Source organism: Rattus rattus, chromosome 14 (assembly GCF_011064425.1).
Source record: "Rattus rattus isolate New Zealand chromosome 14, Rrattus_CSIRO_v1, whole genome shotgun sequence".
NCBI lineage: Eukaryota > Metazoa > Chordata > Mammalia > Rodentia > Muridae > Rattus > Rattus rattus.
Genome location: NC_046167.1, coordinates 20,736,241 through 20,757,962, shown reverse-complemented (window position 1 = coordinate 20,757,962; position 21,722 = coordinate 20,736,241). Strand labels below are relative to the sequence as shown.

General features: G+C 41.9%; 1 long non-coding RNA gene across 1 annotated transcript; it reads right to left on the bottom strand.

The window, feature by feature from the left end:
• Positions 1 to 6,978: 6,978 nt before the first annotated feature.
• On the bottom strand, positions 6,979 to 21,201 carry LOC116883326. Its single transcript, XR_004385747.1, has 3 exons — positions 21,088 to 21,201; positions 7,364 to 7,449; positions 6,979 to 7,093 (listed from the first exon to the last, which is right to left on the bottom strand). It is a non-coding gene; the product is annotated as an uncharacterized LOC116883326 (long non-coding RNA).
• Between the last annotated feature and the right edge of the window lie 521 nt (positions 21,202 to 21,722).

Below are 21,722 nucleotides of genomic sequence, written 5' to 3'. Positions count from 1 at the left end.
CCTGAGCCAAAATGACTCAAAACACTGAGTACGTGAAATTAATCGACCTTACCCATCTTCTTAGAACATCATTTCTGTGAATCCTGATTTGGGATTATTGAAGCTGATGATAGTTTGTTTGCATTGATAAGGATCAGCTATTAGAAAACTTAACTTGTGTTCATGCACACTAATTTTAAAGTATGAGTGGATTTCAATATACAGTACAGAATCCTGGGACACTGGCAACGATGCACTAAAGACCTGAATGTCTGACCTCACACCACTTTCCTTGTTCCTCTGCCTTTTGGAGGCTCTGAGAGTGGATTCCCCTCCTCTCAGTTTCCCTTAGAACATACATATAATGAACATGATAGTTTCCCAGGAGCCTTATATAAAAGGTTTGGATGGGGAATTTCAATAGATCTTTCTGATGAAAATCAATGTTTAGAACCGTGTTTCATCTCTGTGTTGTGCATGAAGGGATGCTACTGAGTTATCAAGTGTCTTACACCCCTAGAGTACCAGGAAAGCACAGAAGAGAGGGTTATAAACTTAGAGCTAGAGATCTTCCTAGGAGCAGAACTCAGTCCTTTTCCTAGTCTCTGATACTTCATTCACATGTCTAGTTCCTGGCCTCAGCTATTTGTTTCCTTCAGCCAAACACATCCCCAAGAGAATGGAAATAATGCCACCCTCAAGACCGTGCCTGCTCATGTTGATAACAGAGTTACCTACCTAATGCTACCAGTGTTCTTCATTCACTTCTTAGTCATTTGGTGTAAGAACAGTGACCAGAGACACCACCTGGCCAGTGAATTGTCTCTCAAAATATTATTTACAGAACAAACTCCCTTAGACAACATTGAAAAAAGGAGCACCAAACTTCCTGTGCTGGTCAACTTCCTGTACGGAAACACTTGAAACATATTGATTTACAGTTTCAGGGGATTCAGCCCATGATCACTAGGTCTTCTTATTGCTGGGTCCGTGACAAGACAGCAGCATATCATAGTGACAGCATATGATAGAAAAATCTTCTCTACCCATGACAATTGAAAACAAAACTTAAAAATATGGAAAAGTCTTTTTTGCTTTTTGCAAGAATCCCAATATCCCTTTTGAGAATACAATCTCAATGACCATACTTCGTTAGATTAGACAGCACTGACTGAAAATTCATTGTCTCCCAAGAACAGCCTTCTGAAGACCACGCCTCCAGGAGACATTCACATTTTAAGCTGTGACACTCCCCAATCACTTACCATGTACTCTAATTTTCATAATTTCTGTCAGTACTTACCTAAGTAAACTTGTATTTGTTTATATACCTTTCATATGTGTGCGTATCAACTAGACTATTAGTCTATAAATCGATATGTGTATGATGAAATATGTTTCCTCTTCTCAATTTCATTTATTCTCATTAAATTATAGGATTAGTATCCCTTCTGGTTTTTTCTTAGTCATTCTTTTAAGGTCTGAGCTAAGATGCCTTTAAATCCTCACCCCTGATAGACAGAGAGCCATGTAGCCTCCCAGGTATCTTACAATAATAACTTGATGCCTCTGTCTTGGGGAGCTCCATTCTGCAGAACCAGGGTACTCTGTTTAGAAAACAGAAGCTAATCTAGGTATTTCGAGGGGGTAATTTAGTGACAGCATTGGCTGTGTGAATGGAGAAGAAACTGAGAAAGTAGCCAGTAATGAAATAGTACAGATGTTACCAAAATCTCTCAATTTCACCACCCTAGGTATGAAAAGGGAACGAAATCAGGCAAATGGTGCCAGACACCAGGAGGGTAAACTTCAGGAAAACTGCACATTGGGTGACTGCAGATCATTATTTAAGGCTGTAAGAAAACACTGACCAGAGCAAAGATGAGTGAGAAGAAAGCCTATTTAAATGCCCAAAAGTTCAACACCAAAGGCTCCAGGCAAACAGAGTCATCTGTGACTTCAAAGCAAGATAGATACCAGAAAATGAGTCTGAGAGCAAACCAGGTGAAGAAGCTGTAGGGCAGGGAGAAGCTAACGTCTCAGTCATCACAAACATGGAAGGAGGAAGGAGGCCGAAGAGTAAGCATAAAGAGAAGAAATAAGAGAGAACTCATAGAAGAAAATTTTCTACCACCCATGTGATGTGAAATTAGTAATTATGAAAAATACTCAAACAACTTCTTTTAGGTTTCTTGTGACACTCCCATGAGCCCAATGTTTCTTGTGGAAATGAAACAAGCTTGGGAATGCCCTTGCCACACATGGGAGAACATTCTGAATGTAAGCCGGTTTCTGCACAGTCGCACTGGCAGCAGCCGGCAAACTCTCTTTGTCAAGGAAAGCATAGCTCTTATTGAGGAGTGTAAACTAGACATTATATTTTTAAAAAAAAGAAAAGAAAAAGAGCAACCTTCCTAGGGTCCCAACAGCAGAAATCATCATGGTCAAGAAGAGTATGGGATAAGAAATGTTAAACCAGGAGAATAAGTATATTCTAAAGAAGAAAAATACCTACTAGCAAAGTCTCTCCATGTATTTGTTTGTTTTGCTTTTGGACTTGAAAAAATCCCTTACTTTCATCTATTTGATAAAAGAACAAACAAACAAAAAACCAGATCTCTAAAGAAGAAGTAAACATGAGCCATGAGAAATTATTTTACAGTCATGCCCAAATTCCTTCTTGGAAAGATATCTGCAACTCACATGAAATAAAAGAAAATGTGAATTACTTTAGGGAAAAATATATTTCTACAAGATGGGCATAATATTTAAAATTACTAGAACCTCGATCTATGAAGATAGCTTCATTCATTCTGTACTAATAAGCACAAGGTACCAGTATGCTTATATTATAGAAAGAAGATGGGATCTGGTTTCACTCAAGAATGAACTGAAATTTCAGTCTGGTAGTAAACAGCTTAGCTATTTGTTTATTATCTTCTTGTCTGCATTATTTTTAAGGAACAAGTTAAATAAATAAGAAAGTATATATCTCACTGAAAATGAAGGTAGCAGTGTTCACACAAAGTGCTATACTATACTGTAGACTATCTATTCCCATGTCAAGCTATCAGATTTAGTCTTATAGAGATGGTGATTTGGGAAGCAAGAAATAATCCATTACCTCTCATTTTTTGTGCTCTCTTGCTGTCCACTAGGAGTAGCAAACTAGCTACCCCTAGAAGCAGTGGAGAAGCAGGTTGTAACTACTGATGTTCTAAGTTAACAGAGAAAGTTAAGTTTAGGCAAGAAACAACACACTGTTCCCCCAATTCCCTGCTTGAATATAAGCCTCTTCTTCCCGTGGTTCTTCATGTATGTTAAGAGGCTAAGCCGATGAGTTATCATGGTTATGAATGACTGACAAGAAAGTCAACCTACCAAACCAGATCATAAATGATGGAAGCCACATAGTTTATACAGAAGTCTGACTTAAGTCCTTCTTACAGTCATGGAAGCTACTCTCCAGCTCTTCTCTACTCTCCAGCTCTTCTCTACTCTCCAGCTCTTCTCAGACCCTGTTGTTCTCATCCCTCAGTCCCTGAAATCTCCTAAAGCCAGGCTTCCTCCCAACCCATCTCACCCTTCTTTCAATGAATTCACATTTAATGCCGACAACTGGTATCACTCCTGAGATGAAACAGTTTAGCAGAGAGCCATGTTGCCTACCTTGTGGCTTGTTGATGTTTCTCTATTGCCAATTTCCAACTTGCTCAGTAAATAGCCCTCTTGTCATCATTCAGTTTAATGCTATAAGCTTTCCTTGACCACCTGACTAGAATATGGATTTCCTGGGGCCAATGTCCACTGGTGCTGATTTATTTATTTAATAAGTCAATGTACGGTGTCTGACTGAATCAGGCATCAACTCATAACATAAACATCGGAAAGACAGGACAATAATAAGATCATGGATACCTAATACACCTTGTAGGGATAACAGAAATACAGTAAGGACTTGTCGGCTTATTGAACCTAGAATGTGTGGATTCTGCTTTCCTCAACAGGAAAATTTTGTCTGAAATAGGAATGTGCATCACCTTTTCTATTAAATGATAAGAAGCTATTCATTTTTAAACAAAAGTGACTTTGTATTTTAAGTGATCGTAGCTAATATTCTAATGAGCTTCTCTGTGCTCTCAAAAGGGAGGGAACACAGCCAAACAATTTTATCCTCCTTGTGTTGTTTTAGTTCAGTTTTTAAAGTATTGAATGCTATTCTAATTTGTTGCATTTATGTTATTTTGTTATGCAAATAAGTGCAAAATTTTAGCAGTTGTGGTTATGTGGGCATTCAAAACTCTATTAATTAAATACTCAAGAATATTCCAAACTGTATTTATTAATTTGACTTATCAGAGGGAGCATATATTCACTTCAGTGGGCTCACTTACGAACAAAACTCCCATGTATTTCATGACTAAAGTAAATATAATAAGCTTAACTTATAAATTCAATGGTTCTCATGCTCCCCTAAACATCCCAGTCCCATGAACAAGTGCTACTAGGTGATCTTACGTCAATCAACTTAAAATAACAAGTCTAATTTAACTTTGCAAATGCACATTTTAATTTAGAACCGTGAGTTTAATCCCTTGGATGTTCTGCGTGTCGGTTTCTTTTAAATGTTATAATTGCTCAGAAGCTGAAATATAAACAAAATTTTTCTAACAACCGAAAAGGTATTGCTACTATGGCAGCGTTTTAAATGTACTCTCTTCTTAATTCTAAACCTTCTTAGTGAATGGAAAGATTGTATCTACCCAAGCAGAGAAAGTCACCTAGTGAAGCAGCAGTATGCCAAACATCTGGTAGCGAATGGGTGGGATCTTTTCCTCACATTAACCAACCTCCCACATCTCTGGAAACCGTTGAATATCCCGTACTGCCAATCAAAATTAAGGCAGACTTTGCAAGTTAGGTTTTTAGCTCACAATCTGCCCCCCACTTCTGGTACCAGTCTCAAAAACAGGAATTCACAGAGTTCTAAACAATCCAATTCATGGGTTCTCAGGAAAAACCCACTCAAGGCCAGGTACTGGCCAGAAGCCAGAATGAAGAGAAATTTTCTGTTTAGGCATACTAGTTTATTACAAAAAGAATGTTATAAATGGCTTGGGAGATGGGGAAGAAAGTAAAGTGCTTGTTGTGAAAGTATAAAAATCTGAGTTTAATCCATAGAACACACACACACACACACACACACGCACGCACGCACACACACACACACACACACACACACACACACACACAGATCTGGATGTGGCAGCACATGCTTGTAATAACAGTGGAGAGAGAGAACAGGTTGGTTCTCAGCTCAGCCAGCTTGGATGAATTGGTGAATTCCGGGCCAGTGAGAGACCCTTTCTCAAAAACTTGATGTACATGTGGTTTCCTCCTAAGGAAAACCTGAGATTATCCTCTAGACTCCACAGGCATACACGCACGCACACACACACACACACACACACACACACACACACACACACCTTCATACATACAAACATGAGATGCAAGTACTGGACCTTTGTCTCTGAAGAGTTGGGGTGTTTCGTCCTTACTTCCAAAACATCAGTGTATTCACAATCCCAAAAGCTTACCTGTTATTAAAGGATCGTAGGACCCTTCCTTGTACTAATAGTTGCAATTGACTGAACCATTTACTGTTGGCAGTTAACTCCCGATCCAGATCCTCTTCCCTCTTCTGGGACAAAGGTTGGGCTAAGGCCCCAACACTGTTACCGCGCCTTGATGTTTCTGCAGTATATTCGCATCTAGAAGTCATGTAAGAACCTCCTGGGCCCCCAGTCATTTCCCAGTCATACAAAGGTCACACTACTCATCCCTTGAGATTTCCAGGGTCTTAGAAGCTCTGACACAAGCAACTGGCCAGAGATCAAATATCATAACTCCATTCTGGAAATAAAATGAGTTTCCGGGGGGCTCTGTGCCAGAAACCAGATAAAGAGCAAACATATCTTTTGCTTCTATCACAGTATCGCGGGCTCTTTATCGGCCAGCAGTTTGGAGTGGAAATGCTGACATCTCTAGAGATTTTTCCTGCAACCTGATTGTCACTGTGAACCAAGAAGAAAAAAAAAGAAGATACAGAACACTTGCTGTACCAAAAGCTCTTGAACCAGACCCTCAAACAGGGTGATTTGATGGTCCTTTCTTTTTAAGGCTCAGTTGCTTCTGACCCAATTCTTCTAAAACTCTTTCAACACCATTGCCTTGCCTAGGTGTGTGGAATTTCGTGAACCTTGCAGGGGTGCAAGCTGTGATTCACTGAACTCAACCAACCTATTTTAGAGATCAGTTGTGAGGAGTCTACTCCTAGATATTCTTTTCCCAGGTTTCTTTAATGATTAAAAAAAAAGTGTTATTTCAGGATTTTCTTTTCTTTCAGGATAAGTGGCACAAAAAAAATTGAGTCACACAGCTAAACATGACTCTCACCTGCCTGGTCTTGATAGTCCCCAGAAGAAAAGGAAAGGATGTGTTGTCTCCATCCCCAAGTGGCTTCTCTACTTAGAGCTAATTAATTTCAAGACGGAAAACAGTCTTTCCTTATCTACAAAGAAATCTTTCACAGCCAAACACTGAATAACCTCTTCAGAACTCTCTGTGGAGGGTCGTTGGGAGCACTCAGTGACTTTCAAAACTTCCCTAGTGTGACTTTATTTTCAGTTTCTCAAACAAGCAGAAGCTCATTCTTCAAGAAGCTTGCATGCAGGGGCTGAGGAAACGACCCAGTGAACAGAGTGCTTACTGCACAAGCGTGAGACCCTTTGTAAAGACACTGTAATGCGCATGTGTATCCTAGGACATAGGGCAGGGACAAAGGGGAGTCTCAGGGGATCACTGGCCAACACAACTGGTTGAAGTACTGAGCTCTAACTTCAGTGAGAGACCCTATGTCAAACCAAAATAAAGATAGAAAGTGATTGAAGACACCTAATATCTACTGCAGGCTTTTATGCACAGGCAAGTACACACACACACACACACACACACACACACACACTTCTAAAATTTTTCATGCTCACATTTTGGAAGGATATCCATCCATGAGGGGTGGGGTTGTAGACTTGTAATTGCAGCACTCTGGAGCCTGAAGAAAGAAGGAGTTGCATTTAGAGTGCAGCTTGGGACTACAAGTCTGGGTAGTCAGAATCCTGGTTATGTTCCTGATAGCTTTCTCCTCTTCAATCTGATATGTGCTCTGAATAGTTTATATATGAAGGAGGGGAAGGATAAAAGAAGAGAGGGGAGGGGGAGTAAGACAAGGAGGAAGAGGAGGAGGGGGAGGGGGAAGGGAAGGAGGAGGGAAATAATGACCATAGGGTCACAGTTCCAAATCAAACCTTGACTCTGATCTTACTTTGAAATGTCACTTGACCACTTGGAGCCTCCATTTCTTCATCTGTAACAAACAGGTTTGAATTTAAATGGACCCAAAGGTTTCTTCTTCCAGTCAGAAGGTTGTCCAGGGGTGGAGAGAGAGAGAGAGAGAGAGAGAGAGAGATTGAGAATTCAGCAGCAATTATTTTTATCATGGCGTTGTAAGTGCAATTCAGAGTTGGTTAGACTTTTTCCTTCCAAAGCATTTACTTTGCTGTAGCAGTTTTTCCACAAACTGACCTGAACTTCCGGAGATAAGGAAAAATGTGAACTTTCACGTGACCAAAATGGAATATCGAAGTGGGAAATATGCTGTGAATTTTATGCTGAGATGTCTCTCCTGATGGAAAATGTGTACCGTTCTCCTTATCCTCCAGAAACCATTTAAAGTCAGACAATAGCATAGAGATGAGGGTGTTTTCAGAAGGATACACTTCTTCATTTCCCGGGCCCTGCTTATACAACCAGAGGCTTCAGAGATGCATGAGCAATGCCAATAGTTACTTGTTACCACGAGGCACACTTATAGCATAACTATCACCCTGTAGATTCCTGGGAGAAACAAACATATGTTTGCCAACAACAATTGCTAGCACATTCAGCTGAATAGCATCCCAAGCATATAGAATACAGTACGATAATTTGAAGAGCATTTTCGATGTAGCCAAGATGAAGAGTCTAAGGCTACTGAGGTAGTTCAGTTGGTGGAGTGCCGTCTAGAGTGTGGGAAGCCCTGAGTTCGATCTCCAGCATAATCTTAAATTACAATCCTAGAATTTGAGAGAAAGAAGCAAAAGAATCGCAAGTTTAGTGATATCCTCAGCTACGTCATGAGTTTGAGGACATCTGGAGCAACAAGAATCCCTGCCTTAAAAAGAAAACCTAACATAAAAAATATGGAAAACTGAGCCTAGAGAGGTAGAATTAATCATCTAGATGCAAAGCTAGGAATTGATACATTTAAGATATGAACCGCCCACACCCGCGGATCCCGGCCCGCAGCAGCTCTCTGCTCCCAGAGCCCGTGGGAGACAGACCTTACCGCTTGGTCAGGTGGGCACTCCTGAGGCTGCAGAGCGGAAGAGACCACCAACACTGCCCACCCCTGCCCACATCCCTGGCCCAAGAGGAAACTGTACAAGGCCTCTGGGTTCCTGTGGGGGAGGGCCCAGGAGCGGCAGGAGCCCTGCCTGAGACACCGCTGGAACCTGAAGGAAACAGACCGGATAAACAGTTCTCTGCACCCAAATCCCGTGGGAGGGAGAGCTAAACCTTCAGAGAGGCAGACACGGCTGCAAAACCAGAAGAGACTGCTCTCTGCACACATTACTGATTCCAGAGGAAAGCACCAGAATCCATCTGGAACCCTGGTGCACGGAGGCTCCCGGAAGGGGCAGTGCAGATCTTCCTGGTCACTGCCGCCGCGGAGAGCCCGTGGGCAGCACCCCGAGAGCGAACTTGAGCCTCAGGACCACAGGTAAGACTAACTTATCTGCTGCAAGTGACTGCCTGGTGAACTCAGCACGGTGCTCAGAAACCGCTGTGCATCTAGATGCCTGCTAGGAATTGAGCTTCCGTCGGAACGCCCACACCCGCGGATCCCGGCCCGCAGCAGCTCTCTGCTCCCAGAGCCCGTGGGAGACAGACCTTACCCCCTGGTCAGGTGGGCACTCCTGAGGCTGCAGAGCGGAAGAGACCACCAACACTGCCCACCCCTGCCCACATCCCTGGCCCAAGAGGAAACTGTACAAGGCCTCTGGGTTCCTGTGGGGGAGGGCCCAGGAGCGGCAGGAGCCCTGCCTGAGACACCGCTGGAACCTGAAGGAAACAGACCGGATAAACAGTTCTCTGCACCCAAATCCCGTGGGAGGGAGAGCTAAACCTTCAGAGAGGCAGACACGCCTGCGAAACCAGAAGAGACTGCTCTCTGCACACATTACTGATTCCAGAGGAAAGCACCAGAATCCATCTGGAACCCTGGTGCACGGAGGCTCCCAGAAGGGGCGGTGCAGATCTTCCTGGTCACTGCCGCCGCGGAGAGCCCGTGGGCAGCACCCCGCGAGCGAACTTGAGCCTCAGGACCACAGGTAAGACCAACTTTTCTGCTGCAAGTGACCTGCCTGGTGAACTCAAGGCACAAGTCCACAGGAACAGCTGAAGACCTGTAGAAAGGAAAAACTACACGCCCAAAAGCAGAACACTCTGTCCCCATAACTGACTGAAAGAGAGGAAAACAGGTCTACAGCACTCCTGACACACAGGCCTATAGGACAGTTTAGCCACTGTCAGAAATAGCAGAACAAAGTAACACTAGAGATAATTTGATGGCGAGAGGCAAGCACAGGAACCCAAGCAACAGAAACCAAGACTACATGGCACCATCGGAGCCCAATTCTCCCATCAAAACAAACATGGAATATCCAAACACACCAGAAAAGCAAGATCTAGATTCAAAATCATATTTGACCATGATGCTGGAGAACTTCAAGAAAGACATGATGAACTCCCTTAGAGAACAAGTAGAAGCCTACAGAGAGGAATCGCAAAAATGCCTGAAAGAATTCCAGGAAAACATAAATAAACAAGTAGAAGCCCATAGAGAGGAGACACAAAAATCCCTGAAAGAATTCCAGGAAAACACAATCAAACAGTGGAAGGAATTAAAAATGGAAATAGAAGCAATCAAGAAAGAACACATGGAAACAACCCTGGATATAGAAAACCAAAAGAAGAGACAAGGAGTTGTAGATACAAGCTTTACCAACAGAATACAAGAGATGGAAGAGAGAATCTCAGGAGCAGAAGATTCCATAGAAATCATTGACTCAACTGTCAAAGATAATGTAAAGCGGAAAAAGCTACTGGTCCAAAACATACAGGAAATCCAGGACTCAATGAGAAGATCAAACCTAAGGATAATAGGTATAGAAGAGACTGAAGACTCCCAGCTCAAAGGACCAGTACATATCTTCAACAAAATCATAGAAGAAAACTTCCCTAACCTAAAAAAAGAGATACCCATAGGCATACAAGAAGCCTACAGAACTCCAAATGGATTGGACCAGAAAAGAAACACCTCCCGTCACATAATAGTCAAAACACCAAACGCACAAAATAAAGAAAGAATATTAAAAGCAGTAAGGGAAAAAGGTCAAGTAACATATAAAGGCAGACCTATCAGAATCACACCAGACTTTTCGCCAGAAACTATGAAGGCCAGAAGATCCTGGACTGATGTCATACAGACCCTAAGAGAACACAAATGCCAGCCCAGGCTACTGTATCCTGCAAAACTCTCAATTAACATAGATGGAGAAACCAAGATATTCCATGACAAAACCAAATTTACACAATATCTTTCTACAAATCCAGCACTACAAAAGGATAATAAATGGTAAAGCCCAACATAAGGAGGCAAGCTATACCCTAGAAGAGGCAAGAAACTAATCGTCTTGGCAACAAAACAAAGAGAAGAAAAGCACACAAATATAACCTCACATCCAAATATGAATATAACAGGAAGTAATAATCACTATTCCTTACTATCTCTCAACATCAATGGCCTCAACTCCCCAATAAAAAGACATAGATTAACAAACTGGATACGCAACGAGGACCCTGCATTCTGCTGCCTACAGGAAACACACCTCAGAGACAAAGACAGACACTACCTCAGAGTGAAAGGCTGGGAAACAACTTTCCAAGCAAATGGTTGGAAGAAGCAAGCTGGAGTAGCCATTCTAATATCGAATAAAGTCAATTTTCAACTAAAAGTCATCAAAAAAGATAAGGAAGGACACTTTGTATTTATCAAAGGAAAAATCCACCAAGATGAACTCTCAATCCTAAATATCTATGCCCCAAATACAAGGGCACCTACATACGTAAAAGAAACCTTACTAAAGCTCAAAACACACATTGCACCACACACAATAATAGTAGGAGACTTCAACACCCCACTCTCATCAATGGACAGATCATGGAAACAGAAATTAAACAGAGACGTAGACAGACTAAGAGAAGTCATGAGCCAAATGGACTTAACGGATATTTATAGAACGTTCTACCCTAATGCAAAAGGATATACCTTCTTCTCAGCTCCTCATGGTACTTTCTCCAAAATTGACCATATAATTGGTCAAAAAACAGGCCTCAACAGGTACAGAAAGATAGAAATAATCCCATGCGTGCTATCGGACCACCACGGCCTAAAGCTGGTCTTCAATAACAATAAGGGAAGAATGCCCACATATACGTGGAAATTGAACAATGCTCTACTCAATGATAACCTGGTCAAGGAAGAAATAAAGAAAGAAATTAAAAACTTTTTAGAATTTAATGAAAATGAAGGTACAACATACCCAAACTTATGGGACACGATGAAAGCTGTGCTAAGAGGAAAACTCATAGCGCTGAGTGCCTGCAGAAAGAAACAGGAAAGAGCATATGTCAGCAGCTTGACAGCACACCTAAAAGCTCTAGAACAAAAAGAAGCAAATACACCCAGGAGGAGTAGAAGGCAGGAAATAATCAAACTCAGAGCTGAAATCAGCCAAGTAGAAACAAAAAGGACCATAGAAAGAATCAACAGAACCAAAAGTTGGTTCTTTGAGAAAATCAACAAGATAGATAAACCCTTAGCCAGACTAACGAGAGGACACAGAGAGTGTGTCCAAATTAACAAAATCAGAAATGAAAAGGGAGACATAACTACAGATTCAGAGGAAATTCAAAAAATCATCAGATCTTACTATAAAAGCCTATATTCAACAAAACTTGAAAATCTGCAGGAAATGGACAATTTCCTAGACAGATACCAGGTACCGAAGTTAAATCAGGAACAGATAAACCAGTTAAACAACCCCATAACTCCTAAGGAAATAGAAGCAGTCATTAAAGGTCTCCCAACCAAAAAGAGCCCAGGTCAAGACGGCTTTAGTGCAGAATTCTATCAGACCTTCATAGAAGACCTCGTACCAATATTATCCAAACTATTCCACAAAATTGAAACAGATGGAGCACTACCGAACTCCTTCTATGAAGCCACAATTACTCTTATACCTAAACCACACAAAGACCCAACAAAGAAAGAGAACTTCAGACCAATTTCCCTTATGAACATCGACACAAAAATACTCAACAAAATTCTGGCAAACCAAATCCAAGAGCACATCAAAACAATCATCCACCATGATCAAGTAGGCTTCATCCCAGGCATGCAGGGATGGTTTAATATACGGAAAACCATCAACGTGATCCATTGTATAAACAAACTGAAAGAACAAAACCACATGATCATTTCATTAGATGCTGAGAAAGCATTTGACAAAATTCAACACCCCTTCATGATAAAAGTTCTGGAAAGAATAGGAATCCAAGGCCCATACCTAAACATAGTAAAAGCCATATACAGCAAACCAGTGGCTACCATTAAACTAAATGGAAGAAACTTGAAGCAATCCCACTAAAATCAGGGACTAGACAAGGCTGCCCCTCTCTCCCTACTTATTCAATATAGTTCTTGAAGTTCTAGCCAGAGCAATCAGACAACAAAAAGGAGGTCAAGGGATACAGATCGGAAAAGAAGAAGTCAAAATATCACTATTTGCAGATGATATGATAGTATATTTAAGTGATCCCAAAAGTTCCACCAGAGAACTACTAAAGCTGATAAACAACTTCAGCAAAGTGGCTGGGTATAAAATTAACTCAAATAAATCAGTAGCCTTCCTCTACACAAAGAGAAACAAGCCGAGAAAGAAATTAGGAAACGACACCCTTCATAATAGACCCAAATAATATAAAGTACCTCGGTGTGACTTTAACCAAGCAAGTAAAAGATTTGTACAACAAGAACTTCAAGACTCTGAAGAAAGAAATTGAAGAAGACCTCAGAAGATGGAAAGATCTCCCATGCTCATGGATTGGCAGGATTAATATAGTAAAAATGGCCATTTTACCAAAAGCGATCTACAGATTCAATGCAATCCCCATCAAAATACCAATCCAATTCTTCAAAGAGTTAGACAGAACAATTTGCAAATTCATCTGGAATAACAAAAAACCCAGGATAGCTAAAACTATCCTCAACAATAAAAAAAGGACTTCAGGGGAATCGCTATCCCTGAACTCAAGCAGTATTACAGAGCAATAGTGATAAAAACTGCATGGTATTGGTACAGAGACAGACAGATAGACCAATGGAATCGAATTGAAGACCCAGAAATGAACCCACACACCTATGGTCACTTGATTTTTGACAAAGGAGCCAAAACCATCCAATGGAAAAAAGATAGCATTTTCAGCAAATGGTGCTGGTTCAACTGGAGGTCAACATGTAGAAGAATGCAGATCGATCCATGCTTAACACCCTGTACAAAGCTTAAGTCCAAGTGGATCAAGGACCTCCACATCAAACCAGACACACTCAAACTAATAGAAGAAAAACTAGGGAAGCATCTGGAACACATGGGCACTGGAAAAAATTTCCTGAACAAAACACCCATGGCTTATGCTCTAAGATCAAGAATCGACAAATGGGATCTCATAAAACTACAAAGCTGCTGTAAGGCAAAGGACACTGTGGTTAGGACAAAACGGCAACCAACAGATTGGGAAAAGATCTTTACCAATCCTACAAAAGATAGAGGCCTTATATCCAAAATATACAAAGAACTCAAAAAAGTTAGACCAAGAGGGGAGACAAATAACCCTATTAAAAAATGGGGTTCAGAGCTAAACAAAAGAATTCACAGCTGAGGAATGCGAATGGCTGAGAAACACCTAAAAGAAATGTTCAACATCTTTAGTCATCAGGAAATGCAAATCAAAACAACCCTGAGATTTCACCTCACACCAGTGAGAATGGCTAAGATCAAAACTCAGGTGACAGCAAATGCTGGCGAGGATGGAGAAAGAGGAACACTCCTCCATTGTTGGTGGGGTTGCAGACTGGTACAACCATTCTGGAAATCAGTCTGGAGGTTCCTCAGAAAGTTGGACATTGAACTGCCTGAGGATCCAGCTATACCTCTCTTGGACATATACCCAAAAGATGCCCCAACATATAAAAAAGACACGTGCTCCACTATGTTCATCGCAGCCTTATTTATAATAGCCAGAAGCTGGAAAGAACCCAGATGCCCTTCAACAGAGGAATGGATACAGAAAATGTGGTACATCTACACAATGGAATATTACTCAGCTATCAAAAACAATGACTTTATGAAATTCGTAGGCAAATGGTTGGAACTGGAAAATATCCTGAGTGAGCTAACCCAATCACAGAAAGACATACATGGCATGCACTCACTGATAAGTGGCTATTAGCCCAAATGCTTGAATTACCCTAGATGCCTAGAACAAATGAAACTCAAGACGGGTGATCAAAATGTGAAGGCTTCACTCCTTCTTTAAAAGGGGAACAAGAATACCCTTGGCAGGGAAGAGAGAGGCAAAGATTAAAACAGAGACTGAAGGAACACCCATTCAGAGCCTGCCCCACATGTGGCCCATACATATAGAGCCACCCAATTAGACAAGATGGATGAAGCAAAGAAGTGCAGACCGACAGGAGCCGGATGTAGATCGATCCTGAGAGACACAGCCAGAATACAGCAAATACAGAGGTGAATGCCAGCAGCAAACCACTGAACTGAGTGTAGGACCCTCGTTGAAGAAATCAGAGAAAGAACTGGAAGAGCTTGAAGGAGCTCGAGACCCCATATGTACAACAATGCCAAGCAACCAGAGCTTCCGGGGACTAAACCACTACCTAAAGACTATACAGGGACTGACCCTGGACTCTGACCTCATAGGTAGCAATGAATACCCTAGTAAGAGCACCAGTGGAAGGGGAAGCCCTGGGTCCTGCTAAGACTGAACCCACAGTGAACTAGACTGTCGGGGGGAGGGCGGCAATGGGGGGAGGGTGGGGAGGGGAACACCTATAAGGAAGGGGGAGAGGGAAGGGGATGTTTGCCCGGAAACCGGGAAAGGGAATAACACTGGAAATGTACATAAAAAATACTCAAGTTAATAAAAAAAAAAAAAAAAAAGATATGAACCCAAAGAGGATCACTTAGTCCTGCAGTGATGCAGTGGGTGGGTGGTGGTGATACTCAGAGTTGGAGTCCCCCCTTCTCAAAGGAGAACAAAGGAGAAGGGGAAGAATTGGAGGAGGAGTTGCACAAGGGGGTACAGGGAGGAAAGGGTATACATGAGGGGTATTGGGATGGAAACTGAGTAAATAATTTTTTAAATTTATGTATTTACATCTCAAATATTGCCCTTTTCCTGGTCCCCCTCACAGGGTTCCTCCCCCCTCCCCTTCACCTTTGAGAGGATGCCCCTCCTGGCATCTCCTCACCCTGGTACACTGCAAGATTAAGCACATCCTCTCCCACTGAGGCCGGACAAGGCAGCCCTCAACTGCATATGTATCAGCGCCCTCAGACTAGCCCATGTATGCTCTTTCATTGGTGGTTAAGTCTCTGGGAGTTACCAGGTGTCCTGACACTGTTGTCTTGCTGTGGTAATGCCATTGCCTTGAGGGCCTTCAATTTTTCCCCTAACTCTTCCATATGAGTTCCCAAGCTACGTCCAATATTTGGCTGTGGGTCTCTGCATCTATTTCAGTCAGCTGTTGGGTAGAGACTCTCAGAGGACAGCCATGCTAGGCTCCTGTCTGCAAGCATAACATAGCATCAATAATAGTGGCAGGGATTGGTGCCTGTCCGTAGGGTGGGTCTCAAATTGGGCTTGTCACTGGTCAGCCATTCACTTAGTCTCTGCTCCATTTTTGTCCCTGCATTTCTTCTAGACAGGACCAATTTGAGGTCAAAAGTTTTGTAGGCAGATTGGTGTCCAATCCCTCCACTAGGGGTCCTGTTTGGCTACTGGAAGTGATCTCTTCAGGTTCCACATCCCCTCTCCTGAACAGAACACCAATGGCTCAAGCTCTAAGATCAACAATTGATAAATGTGACCTCAAGAAACTGAAAAGTTTCAATAAGGCAAAGGACCAATTGGGAAAAGATCTTCACCAACCCTACATCTGACAAAAGACTGATATTCAAAATATATTTTAAAAACTCAAAAAGTTAGGTTCAAAGAAAAAAAAAAACAAATAACCCAATTAAAAGTATGGTATAGAACTTCTTGGGGAATCACCATCCCTGATCTCAAGCTGTAATACAGAGCAATAGTGATAAAAACTGTATGGTATTAGTACAGAGACAGGCAGGTAGATGAAGACCCAGAAATGAACCCACATACCTATGGTTACTTGATCTTTGACAAAGGAGTTAAAACCATAAAGTGGAAAAAAGATAGTATTTTCAACAAATGGTGCTGGTTCAACTGGAGGTTAGAATGTAGAAGAATGCAAATTAATTCATTCTTATTGCCCTGTACAAAGCTCAAGTCCAAGTGGATCAAGGACCTTCACAAAAAAACAGATACACTCAAATTAATAGAAAAAGAAGTGAAAAAGCCTCAAACACGTTGGCACTGGGGAAAATTTCCTGAACAAAACACCAATGGCTTATGCTTTAAGATCAAGAATCCACAAATGGGACCTCATAAAACTACAAAGCTTCTGTAAGGCAAAGGACACTGTCATTAGGCCAAAATGGCAACCAACAGATTAGGAAAAGATTTTTACAAATCCTACATCCGAAAGAGGGCTAATATCCAAAATATATGAAGAAAGCAAGAAGTTAGACTCCAGAGAGCCAAATAACCCTATTAAAAAATGGGGTTCAGAGCTAAACAAAATACTCTCAACTGAGGATTATCAAATGGCCAAAAGTCACCTAAAGAACTGTTCAACATCCTTAGTCATCAGGGAAATGCAAATCAAAACAACCCTGAGATTCCACCTCACACCAGTCACAATGGCTAAGATCAAAAACTCAGGTGACAGCAGATGCTGGCGAGGATTTGGAGAAAAGGGGACACTCCTCCATAGCTGGTGGAATTACAAACTTGTATAACCACTCTGAAAATCAATCAGGCAGTTTCTCAGAAGATTAGAAATAATTCTACCTGAAGACCCAGCTACACTGCTCCTGGGCATATACCCGAAAGATGTTCCACCATACCACAAGGACACATGCTCCACTCTGTTCACAGCGCCTTTATTTATAATAGCCAGAAACTAGGAGCAACTCAGATGCCCATCACCTGAAGAATGGATACAAAAATGTGATTCATTTACACAACAGAGTACTACTCAGCTATTAAAAGAAATGATTTTTAAAGATGTGACCTCAAGAACTCTGACTTCCAAGCCCACATCTCATATTTTCAATATTATTGTTAAATATTATTCTCTCTCTCTCTCTCTCTCTCTCTCTCTCTGTGTGTGTGTGTGTGTGTGTGTCTGTGTGTTTGTGTGTGTGTGTGCGCGCGCGCACACGCACGAGCATGTGGTTAACATGCTGCAGGGTGCATATGGAGAACAAAAAGTAACTTTTGTGGAGTTGGTTCACCTTTTCCACCTTCATATTGGTTCTGGGGCCTCACTTGGGTCATCAGGCTTACCTGGCAAGTGCCTATGCATGTTCTGCCATCTTGCTGGCCCTGAGCCCACTTTCTTTTTTTTTTTTTTTTTTTTTTTTATTAACTTGAGTATTTTTATATACATTTTGAGTGTTATTCCCTTTCCTGGTTTCGGCAAACATCCCCCCCCCTCCCTTCCCTATGGGTGTTCCCTCCCCACCCTCCCCCTTGCCGCCCTCCCCCGACAGTCTAGTTCACTGGGGGTTCAGTCTTAGCAGGACCCAGGGCTTCCCCTTCCACTGGTGCTCTTACGAGGATATTCATTGCTACCTATGAGGTCAGAGTCCAGGGTCAGTCCATGTATAGTCTTTGGGTAGTGGCTTAGTCCCTGGAAGCTCTGGTTGCTTGGCATTGTTGTACATATGGGGTCTCGAGCCCCTTCAAGCTCTTCCAGTTCTTTCTCTGATTCCTTCAACTGAGCCCACTTCTTAAAGCACCCTTTCTTGGGAAAGATTAGCATGCTCCCATGGGGACACTCCCCAAAATAACACTTTTAAATCAGATTTTCTCTTTACTCCAAAACGCAAGTGACATTGTAAAAGTGGATGCTGTCTAATATGATGACATTTATTTCTAAAGAGAAGTGCGTGTTTCTGTTATAAAATTGTTTCACTGCAGGCTTGGCTGTACAAAATAGTAAAATTCTTCTCCAGGCTGTCTAGAACAAAAAGTAGATGGGACAAGAGGAAGGAAAGTTCAGAGATGAGTAAATACCTCCTGGTGTGATGTCCAGAAACAAGTGAGTACGAGAAAAATAACCAGAATGAATATTTGGAATATCATTCTTAGACATATAACTGATTTTTAAAAGTCTTTTATTCATATTTCCTAGGCTTGCTATTTGGGCAAATACACAGATTTAGCCCTTACTATTCCAGAAGAGAAGACCATATTCTGAGGGGAAAAAATAGCTGTGTTCAGATGTAAATTAAGAAGGGGGAAAGATGTCTTTGTGACATACACCCACATGTCCACTGAGATCACCGGTGCAAAAACAAGTTGGCGTGTAGTGGGTGGACGCACGGCCTCAGGGTCAGTGTCTAAGAACTCTGGGAAGAGCGAAATCACTAACAGCTGTCACTGAATTAAGCTGCTTCTATTTTGATTCATAATACAAGGGTCTGACCTCATGTTATTTTGAAAAGCGTATGAGCAAAACAGCTTTAAAATACAAAAATCTCCAGGGTAAAATGATTGAAGAGTCACTGTATTTTTTCATCTGGAATAGTTTTGTTTTTTCAAGAAAAGGACTGGATCATTCATTTCTGATGACTACAAAAGAGCTTGGACAATGACAACTGTCTCCCCTCTGCAGATCCCTCTTCCTCAGATCTTACAGATTATCATCCAACAGCCCTGGAAAATGTTAAAGGAATGTTCTCACTCCATTCCAGTTGTGCTAAAGTGCAGTAGCCTCTGATGGCTTTGCCTCTGTTCCCAACTTCTTTGTCTTCATATTCTTCCATATCCAACCCATCCTCATCAAATCCCCTCTCTCCAGCCGTACACATTTATAAGAGCACACATACACTTAGTACGTCCTTAGGATGTAAGAACTGCAAATAAGGCAGACATCTGTCTAGACAGCACTGGTTCAAACCTAACCCACTCAGAGTTCTGGCTGATGGTAATGACACGTGCTTAAGTATTTCAATGACTTAACTTTTTCTATTAAATTTTTATCTGTTACTCTATTGTGATCAGGAACCATATTTCCCAAAAGCAACTCACTAAGAAATTCTTTGACAACTACCTCCGACATTTTCTCACTAGCTCGACCTATGCTGTCAATACTCAGGATACAATATTATGCTCTGGAAAAATAAATATCCCATTCAACAGGTGCCTCAGTAGAGCTGACACCAGAGGAAAAGGCATGATTTGGGGGAAATTTTTATCCTTCTTGAAAATAAAGGACCCAAGAACAATCTGCAAATTTAAGAATTCAGAGAATGGGCAGAGCCAATGCAGTGAAAAGCAGAAGCTATGTCCCGGCTTCTAGGGCAGCGTGTCTCACTCCAAAGGCAGGAAAGGGCCATTGAACATCACAAATACTTTGCCAATATCTGGAAAGGACTCTCATCCACTCCAACATTCCTTCTGTACTATGTTCTCTAGGATGCTCCTTGAATGATGAACTATGTACCAAAATGATGGTCAAGGGAGAAAACTTTCCATAAATTTTCTCCACTGCAGAATAGAGCAGGGATTCTCTGAAATACATGGCAATACAATACCTCCTGTAAATTGTTTTAAAAAAAAATGAAATGTCAGCATAGAACCCGGCAATCTGTCTTCATCTGAAGGTCAATAAACAATTCTGATGCATCACCAGGCTTGAAGACCAAGACCAATAATACCAGAAGGAACAGACAGAGCTGGGTAAGAATTAGAAGACCCCCCGCCATCTAAATGCACCATAGAGACCCAGACTCCCAGGAGTAGTGTGGGTATATACAGGCTACCTAGAGTATAAACTGGGAGAGGCAAGTAGACACTGCATGATCTAGTATGCCGAGCATAATCACATTGGGTAAGCTTTCTCCTGTTCTGTAGAGAGAATACGTGTGCATTTCTCACTGACCCACACACGAGTGACTCAGGACTCCCCCATTACCCAAGAACAAACTGCAAAGTATGGCCGGTGGCCTAGTGGCTTTGGCATCTTATTTGAACAACTCACACTGTAACCCTGATCACTTTAGCAGCTCTCTACCTGCTTTCTTGACTTAATACATAAAGATATGAGTGTTTTCTCACACACATGTGTTCACATTCATTTCTGCGCATGCATATATATGTGCTTCTGCATGTGAAGGCCAGAGGACAACCTAGGATGTCATGACTCATGAAACATCCACCTTATTTTCTGTGACAGGTTTCTTCATTACCCTGATGGCTACCCAGTTAGGCTAGACTGGCTGGGCATTGAGCCCCAGCCATCTGCTTTTTCTTTGCCTCCATCGCCCTGGTATTTATGTGAGTGCCTCCAAGCCTGGCTTTATTTACATAGGTTCTAGGTTCTAGGGGTAAAACTCAAGTCCCCATGCACATTATCTACTGAGCTATCTCCCAGCCTTAGAAATCCTTGCTTAAAGAGGGGGCATCTAAATGTAAACTTTAAGAAAGGATGCATCTTACCTGGTAATTATGAAACAAAAATGGTTTAGCTGCCTTAAGCTGAAAATGACTTCTGCCAAGGTTTTATGACAAGCCGAAGCTTGGCTCTTGGGTATGTCATGAGCACCCTCTTCTGGAAGTAGTGGGCAGAACATGAGGCTGTTTCCAGACTGGCCCTCTTGAGGGCCAGATTCTGCCAGTGGGCAACAGCCCTGTCCTACCCCAGTCCTGCTTTGCAATGGGAAGTCTGGGACTGCTACAGGGATGGGAAGAGAAAGCCTCGCAGACAAAGGACCATCTGTTTAGTTGTTCTCAATTAGGCAATTTTGTGAGAAAATTGAGAAAACGATCAGTTTGACACTGCAATTACCCAAAATAACTAAATTCTGTCTTCTCTTCTTCCTATGTCAAATCATTTTAATTTACGAGAGAAAGGAAGGGAGACATTAACAACTTTTAATTACCAGGACCCTGATTTGTTTGTTCCCTCGGAAGCTGTGAGACATTGAAAGTTGAGATGCAGCGCAGGTCACAGTCACAGCCTAACTTGAAAGGTGCTCAGATTCACTTTAATCACCTCCACTCTTGAGATTCCAGGCAGAGCAGCTCTGATTTTCCTGCCCTGCTTCTCACAGGAGGCTCTTGGGAATTTAGAT